Below are 9,029 nucleotides of genomic sequence, written 5' to 3' on the forward strand. Positions count from 1 at the left end.
CCGGACTCGTGACGGAACACAGTGGTGCGGGCTGGGTCACGGCTATAACGATGATGGCGGCAACAATTCCGGGGGCGACAAGGTCATGACTTGGGAGGTGAATGTTGAAAACAAGCCATGCCCGTGTGTCGACCCGCCAGGTCTGGTCCATGCAGGGCGTGGGCATGCATACGCGTAGTGCGCGGAGGCGCCGCGTGAGCTGCTGGGAGACCGCTTCCTCAGGCGTTGCGTGCATAGGCAGCCGATGGTCAGGTTGTTCGTTAGTGGATTGCCCATCTAGTACTGCATGCATACGTGGGTTAGTTGGGATAATGATGCATGGCTATGTATGTGCTAGTGGTGGCCGGATCCATCGCGTGTAGTGTGTGTGCATCTGGCTATAAAAGCCCCCGTGTGTATTGCTTGTAGTTGCGTCGGTTTGTTGCCGCGTCACGGTGATGGTATGTGCCGAGCCGGAAGGGGAGGGGCCTAAGGAAATGCTGCGACTCAGGCATTACTCAATAAAGGTGCAAGGCTTACAGAAGTGCCCAAACAACCACAATATGAACCATGAATACAAAAGATCGGAAATGTCCGTTCGTTCTTCTCCACCTGATGACAAAGTGCCCGGTCTCAATGATAATAAAAGGTTGAAGGATGTGGCTGAACTAAGCAGGGTAATCCGAGAAGGATTGAATAAGGGTAAGACTTGCGAGGATGATCGTGTTGATGAAAGTGATTCTATAGAAGTGAAAGATCTGGGGTATGTGCCCGGTCGATGTGAGAGTTCTTCCGGGGTTGTGCTGCATGTGTGCGTGTGTACTTTCATGTATATGTTTGAGTAGTTGAGTTGAATAAAGCCAAGATACATGCGTTCGTGCGCCGCAGCGTTCGTCGCCAGAAAAAGTCATGGTGTCTCCCTCATCTACCTCTGTTCCGCGTTGATCGCCGGTGGGTTTGTCCCAACATCGTCTTCCCATTTGGGCATCTGGCGTTTGCTTTTTCGTTAACTTGGAATGAGACAGCTGCAATGCATAACTCAACCAAACTAGTTAATTATTTAGCTAGGAGGAAAACTAAAGAAAGTGATAGGGCTGGAAGCAGAGAATTAGCTGACTCGACCGATCCTTGTACTAGTCCAAATTAGACTGATTTGCATGTACGGTGGCACATTTGATATTAGTTAAAACTCCCTTTGTACACTAATATAAGACGTTTTTATAGTTTTAAAAGTAAACTAAAAAACATTTTATATTAGTGTACAGAGGTAGTGGTTAGCAGGGAACCTTCTTGTTAATTAGGTTATCCCACCGAGGATACAACTAGTGCTTCACGTATCATCGCAGTAATCAGGCCCTTTTCCGCAATGCATATGACGGACGAGCGGAATATATGACAATCCGTGTTATTCTAGGTGCGCTTCATGGGCTGGGTGTCAACAAGAGCCATCAATCGAAAGGTGAAAGGAAACAAAGTAAAGGATGATGCATATTCCATCTATTTATGTAACAAGTGCAAGACTAAGTATTAAGCAAACAAATACATAAAGTATACTATGAGCTTCAGATTTGGTTGACTACCTACTAAGATTTTGCCTGTTTGGAGTGCATGCTCTATCAATTCAAAGCGTTAGTTTACTTTTTTACTTTAATTATCTTGTGTTGTTTCATATTTCAAAACTCTTATACTCCAGGTTCTCATGGGCTATGGCCATTCTCTCTCAAAAGTATGACGACATGGTTGACTGGAACTTGAGGAGTAATTTTCCCTTCCATTGTGCTTTACTGATACTATACCGAGGAGGTGCAAAACAGAGCAGCCAAACTTGAGGAATATTTTTCCCTTCCATTGTGCTTTACCGATGCTATTCAGATATATAATATTTCTTTGATGCCATTTGGAAGTTGAAACATAGATAATTTTTTTTATTTTATGGAATGATATATTTTACGTAGATATTTTGGAGGAAACCAAAACATAATATAAGAGCTTGCGGGCGGCGTTTTCGCTCCCGGGTGAACAGTACCCTGAAAAAATTGTTTTCAGAAAAATCTGAATTTTCTATAGATGATAAGGTTGATGTCGCAAGCATGCTTGACAATTTTCATTCGTAACGGAGCAGCTGGTTTCGTTGGTAAAAAAACAAAATTGGGGTGACATTTGGTCTTCAATTTGTTTTTTTTCGTAGGCCAAAATGCTTAATCTTTTTGCCTCATAATTTGCAGGTAGCATTTGTATGTGACAAAGATCACAAAAAAATTGTCTCAATTTTGTTGACATTTAAAAAAAAATGGGCCCAGGAGCATGTGCTCCCGGAGCCAAATTGACTTTCCGTAACAGCTCATGCTTTCTAGTTTGAATTTTGGACCTATAATTCATGTGTGGTATCCGAATGATTCTTGCAGCCATTCATCTATGGGGGGCTATTTGCTCTTCTTGTGCAACCTTCTTCTTCATCCTTCTGCGGATCCTGCATTTTTTTTACTTCTCCCGAGGTGGGTGTTATCTGATCTTGTTCATTGATCACTAGTGGGTTATCTTAGAAAACATTTAAGCAGAAAAAAGTATGAATAAGTTGCAACTTCATGTAAATCAAAATGACTGGATCATCCTTATTCTCCATACCTAAGGTACGATGTAGAACATCATCGACATCCTCAAGAAGTACAAATTGTAAGATGACCAATATGGCATTCAATTTATCACTGGAATTATAGCTCGCCAGTACGGTTTGATATTACACTTACATTGATATCTCAGGTGCTCTTCGGCTCAACAGTCTATGCATGGCAACGGTTATGAACACATATAAGGGACGCACTTTTCTTTACCAATTGTAAACATCCATTTAGCGTTGCTTCATCAGTAGCTGAAAACAGTTTCTCTTTCTAGCTCATCTCCTCCATTGCAGATTTCTGTTGTTCCTAAGTAGACATCTCAAAAGACAGGATGAGCATATTTTTTTATAATTGTTGGATTTATAGCAACAAAAAAACTATGTGTGAACAGGAAAGTAATAGTCAAGCGCTATGCTCCCAGGCAACAACACCAGAAAAAGCTTTGCAAAAATGACTTTTTCACTCTCTGAAATGGAGTCTGGGAGCAGAATGTCGTCCATTTGAACTCATTTCATCGTGCTAAGTGCATGGGAAGTCCTCATAACCTACCAAACACACAAAGGCAATGAAAACTAATAGAAAGTAACAAAGAATAAAGATTGTGCAATACTCATGGTGAAAAGTGCAAAAACTGGAAATCATGCATATGGGCAGTGGCGGACCTAGACAAACGGCAGGACCCAGGCCGCCCCAGGCCAGCTTCGCAGCACTGTAGCTACAGTACTGTACTGTAGCTACAGTCAACAAAGGGAATCGCCAACACGCCCCAGGCAGCGGCCCGGGCTGCCTGGGGCCTAAATCCGCCTCTGCATATGGGCATGTAATTGCCTCAATGGGACATGATATACGGACATAATATGCAACAAATGAGCTCTAAATATTCGTAAAATATGGATCCATAAACCCCTATTCATAAGTACAACACGAGCAGGAGTAGGATTTTACCTCCACCGTGAGGGCTTGAACTTGGGTAATCCGGTCTCTCATGTGTTCCCTCTGATCTACTCCCCTAGCTGATCCCCTATTGAGTGATCTGCCAAAAAATAACTCTGACAAATGGAAATTCGATCTAGGTGGAACATGGATAAGTTTTGAAATGTAACTTTGTATGATTTTGTTATTCTAGCATGCTTGTGTTCCAACAATTAATCGCCCTACTATTTTTCTTGTGAAGTATGTATGTTTTATTAGCAGCATAGACATTAACCAAGATATGTTTTCTAAAATCAAAGTTTGACCACATTTACGCCGAAAAAAAACTTCAATACATACAATAAAAAAATTTATATATATCATGAAATGTGTATGCATATTATACATATATTATTATTTTTTGTAGGTAGATGTTGATTTTTTATAAATTTGATAAAATTTAAGAATGTTTGATTTCCGACAGTTCAAAGAATTTTTTAGGTTGGGGGGGGGGGGTGTGGGGGGTATTGTTTCCTAATTTAATTAATTAGCAGCTACAGGGATCGTCTTTTATTGTGCGTGTATATCCTATTTCGCTCTTCTTGTTTCTGATAATATGGTCTGGTTGGTATGGTTACTAATTACCTAGCTATTTGGCATGCGCTTGTCTACTAGCGTTCTTCTGCTAATTTCTAGGCACAGATGGTCTAGTTGGTATGGTTAATCACCTAGCTATTTTCACATGTGCTTGCGGACCTGTGTTTTTGCTGCTTTGGTCTCTGATCAGATTAGTTTAGCTGGTATGGTGAACTATTATTCGACAAGTGCCTTTCCTACTTTGTGTGATTTATGGTGCATATATATGTGGAAGTGCATTGCGTTGTGCCTCGGTTTGCTCTGCATCTTTGAGACGGCGAAAAGTAGAGGATTCTTGATTATTATGCCGTCCTAGCTAGTGGCCCTGATGTGACCGGTCTTTTCTTTCTTCCATTAACTAATTATTACCGATTGCACATACAGACACTACGAACTAGTAGTACATGCATTACAGAGGCAGTGGTCGTTTCCCTTTGAGAAATTTTCTTGCCCTTGCTGAGCCACGTACCTCGCTGGTGGTGAAATGAAACGATGGATCGATCGAGTTGATCTGCTGGCTGGCTTTGACAGCTCGATGGCTAGCTGGATCAACGGATCGAGATGGTAACCCTGGCGCTGATAGACGCATACCCAACTCCATCACTAGCTAGCTGGACGGGCTCATCGAACGCGTTGGGTGCACGCGGGACGTACAGGACGTACTGGTGCAGTCAGACTCATCGGGCGCGTCGGGGCTCCCAGGGACGCCAGGCGTGTGCCACCAGCAGCGAAGGAGCTCGGCGTATGTCGCCGGACTCGTGACGGAACACAGTGGTGCGGGCTGGGTCACGGCTATAACGATGATGGCGGCAACAATTCCGGGGGCGACAAGGTCATGACTTGGGAGGTGAATGTTGAAAACAAGCCATGCCCGTGTGTCGACCCGCCAGGTCTGGTCCATGCAGGGCGTGGGCATGCATACGCGTAGTGCGCGGAGGCGCCGCGTGAGCTGCTGGGAGACCGCTTCCTCAGGCGTTGCGTGCATAGGCAGCCGATGGTCAGGTTGTTCGTTAGTGGATTGCCCATCTAGTACTGCATGCATACGTGGGTTAGTTGGGATAATGATGCATGGCTATGTATGTGCTAGTGGTGGCCGGATCCATCGCGTGTAGTGTGTGTGCATCTGGCTATAAAAGCCCCCGTGTGTATTGCTTGTAGTTGCGTCGGTTTGTTGCCGCGTCACGGTGATGGTATGTGCCGAGCCGGAAGGGGAGGGGCCTAAGGAAATGCTGCGACTCAGGCATTACTCAATAAAGGTGCAAGGCTTACAGAAGTGCCCAAACAACCACAATATGAACCATGAATACAAAAGATCGGAAATGTCCGTTCGTTCTTCTCCACCTGATGACAAAGTGCCCGGTCTCAATGATAATAAAAGGTTGAAGGATGTGGCTGAACTAAGCAGGGTAATCCGAGAAGGATTGAATAAGGGTAAGACTTGCGAGGATGATCGTGTTGATGAAAGTGATTCTATAGAAGTGAAAGATCTGGGGTATGTGCCCGGTCGATGTGAGAGTTCTTCCGGGGTTGTGCTGCATGTGTGCGTGTGTACTTTCATGTATATGTTTGAGTAGTTGAGTTGAATAAAGCCAAGATACATGCGTTCGTGCGCCGCAGCGTTCGTCGCCAGAAAAAGTCATGGTGTCTCCCTCATCTACCTCTGTTCCGCGTTGATCGCCGGTGGGTTTGTCCCAACATCGTCTTCCCATTTGGGCATCTGGCGTTTGCTTTTTCGTTAACTTGGAATGAGACAGCTGCAATGCATAACTCAACCAAACTAGTTAATTATTTAGCTAGGAGGAAAACTAAAGAAAGTGATAGGGCTGGAAGCAGAGAATTAGCTGACTCGACCGATCCTTGTACTAGTCCAAATTAGACTGATTTGCATGTACGGTGGCACATTTGATATTAGTTAAAACTCCCTTTGTACACTAATATAAGACGTTTTTATAGTTTTAAAAGTAAACTAAAAAACATTTTATATTAGTGTACAGAGGTAGTGGTTAGCAGGGAACCTTCTTGTTAATTAGGTTATCCCACCGAGGATACAACTAGTGCTTCACGTATCATCGCAGTAATCAGGCCCTTTTCCGCAATGCATATGACGGACGAGCGGAATATATGACAATCCGTGTTATTCTAGGTGCGCTTCATGGGCTGGGTGTCAACAAGAGCCATCAATCGAAAGGTGAAAGGAAACAAAGTAAAGGATGATGCATATTCTATCTATTTATGTAACAAGTGCAAGACTAAGTATTAAGCAAACAAATACATAAAGTATACTATGAGCTTCAGATTTGGTTGACTACCTACTAAGATTTTGCCTGTTTGGAGTGCATGCTCTATCAATTCAAAGCGTTAGTTTACTTTTTTACTTTAATTATCTTGTGTTGTTTCATATTTCAAAACTCTTATACTCCAGGTTCTCATGGGCTATGGCCATTCTCTCTCAAAAGTATGACGACATGGTTGACTGGAACTTGAGGAGTAATTTTCCCTTCCATTGTGCTTTACTGATACTATACCGAGGAGGTGCAAAACAGAGCAGCCAAACTTGAGGAATATTTTTCCCTTCCATTGTGCTTTACCGATGCTATTCAGATATATAATATTTCTTTGATGCCATTTGGAAGTTGAAACATAGATAAATTTTTTTATTTTATGGAATGATATATTTTACGTAGATATTTTGGAGGAAACCAAAACATAATATAAGAGCTTGCGGGCGGCGTTTTCGCTCCCGGGTGAACAGTACCCTGAAAAAAATGTTTTCAAAAAAATCTGAATTTTCTATAGATGATAAGGTTGATGTCGCAAGCATGCTTGACAATTTTCATTCGTAACGGAGCAGCTGGTTTCGTTGGTAAAAAAACAAAATTGGGGTGACATTTGGTCTTCAATTTGTTTTTTTTCGTAGGCCAAAATGCTTAATCTTTTTGCCTCATAATTTGCAGGTAGCATTTGTATGTGACAAAGATCACAAAAAAATTGTCTCAATTTTGTTGACATTTAAAAAAAAATGGGCCCAGGAGCATGTGCTCCCGGAGCCAAATTGACTTTCCGTAACAGCTCATGCTTTCTAGTTTGAATTTTGGACCTATAATTCATGTGTGGTATCCGAATGATTCTTGCAGCCATTCATCTATGGGGGGCTATTTGCTCTTCTTGTGCAACCTTCTTCTTCATCCTTCTGCGGATCCTGCATTTTTTTTACTTCTCCCGAGGTGGGTGTTATCTGATCTTGTTCATTGATCACTAGTGGGTTATCTTAGAAAACATTTAAGCAGAAAAAAGTATGAATAAGTTGCAACTTCATGTAAATCAAAATGACTGGATCATCCTTATTCTCCATACTTAAGGTACGATGTAGAACATCATCGACATCCTCAAGAAGTACAAATTGTAAGATGACCAATATGGCATTCAATTTATCACTGGAATTATAGCTCGCCAGTACGGTTTGATATTACACTTACATTGATATCTCAGGTGCTCTTCGGCTCAACAGTCTATGCATGGCAACGGTTATGAACACATATAAGGGACGCACTTTTCTTTACCAATTGTAAACATCCATTTAGCGTTGCTTCATCAGTAGCTGAAAACAGTTTCTCTTTCTAGCTCATCTCCTCCATTGCAGATTTCTGTTGTTCCTAAGTAGACATCTCAAAAGACAGGATGAGCATATTTTTTTATAATTGTTGGATTTATAGCAACAAAAAAACTATGTGTGAACAGGAAAGTAATAGTCAAGCGCTATGCTCCCAGGCAACAACACCAGAAAAAGCTTTGCAAAAATGACTTTTTCACTCTCTGAAATGGAGTCTGGGAGCAGAATGTCGTCCATTTGAACTCATTTCATCGTGCTAAGTGCATGGGAAGTCCTCATAACCTACCAAACACACAAAGGCAATGAAAACTAATAGAAAGTAACAAAGAATAAAGATTGTGCAATACTCATGGTGAAAAGTGCAAAAACTGGAAATCATGCATATGGGCAGTGGCGGACCTAGACAAACGGCAGGACCCAGGCCGCCCCAGGCCAGCTTCGCAGCACTGTAGCTACAGTACTGTACTGTAGCTACAGTCAACAAAGGGAATCGCCAACACGCCCCAGGCAGCGGCCCGGGCTGCCTGGGGCCTAAATCCGCCTCTGCATATGGGCATGTAATTGCCTCAATGGGACATGATATACGGACATAATATGCAACAAATGAGCTCTAAATATTCGTAAAATATGGATCCATAAACCCCTATTCATAAGTACAACACGAGCAGGAGTAGGATTTTACCTCCACCGTGAGGGCTTGAACTTGGGTAATCCGGTCTCTCATGTGTTCCCTCTGATCTACTCCCCTAGCTGATCCCCTATTGAGTGATCTGCCAAAAAATAACTCTGACAAATGGAAATTCGATCTAGGTGGAACATGGATAAGTTTTGAAATGTAACTTTGTATGATTTTGTTATTCTAGCATGCTTGTGTTCCAACAATTAATCGCCCTACTATTTTTCTTGTGAAGTATGTATGTTTTATTAGCAGCATAGACATTAACCAAGATATGTTTTCTAAAATCAAAGTTTGACCACATTTACGCCGAAAAAAAACTTCAATACATACAATAAAAAAATTTATATATATCATGAAATGTGTATGCATATTATACATATATTATTATTTTTTGTAGGTAGATGTTGATTTTTTATAAATTTGATAAAATTTAAGAATGTTTGATTTCCGACAGTTCAAAGAATTTTTTAGGTTGGGGGGGGGGGGTGTGGGGGGTATTGTTTCCTAATTTAATTAATTAGCAGCTACAGGGATCGTCTTTTATTGTGCGTGTATATCCTATTTCGCTCTTCTTGTTTCTGATAATATGGTCTGG

This window comes from Triticum urartu, chromosome 2A, assembly GCF_056163025.1.
Source record: "Triticum urartu cultivar PI428250 chromosome 2A, HENAU_Tu73, whole genome shotgun sequence".
Lineage (NCBI taxonomy): Eukaryota > Viridiplantae > Streptophyta > Magnoliopsida > Poales > Poaceae > Triticum > Triticum urartu.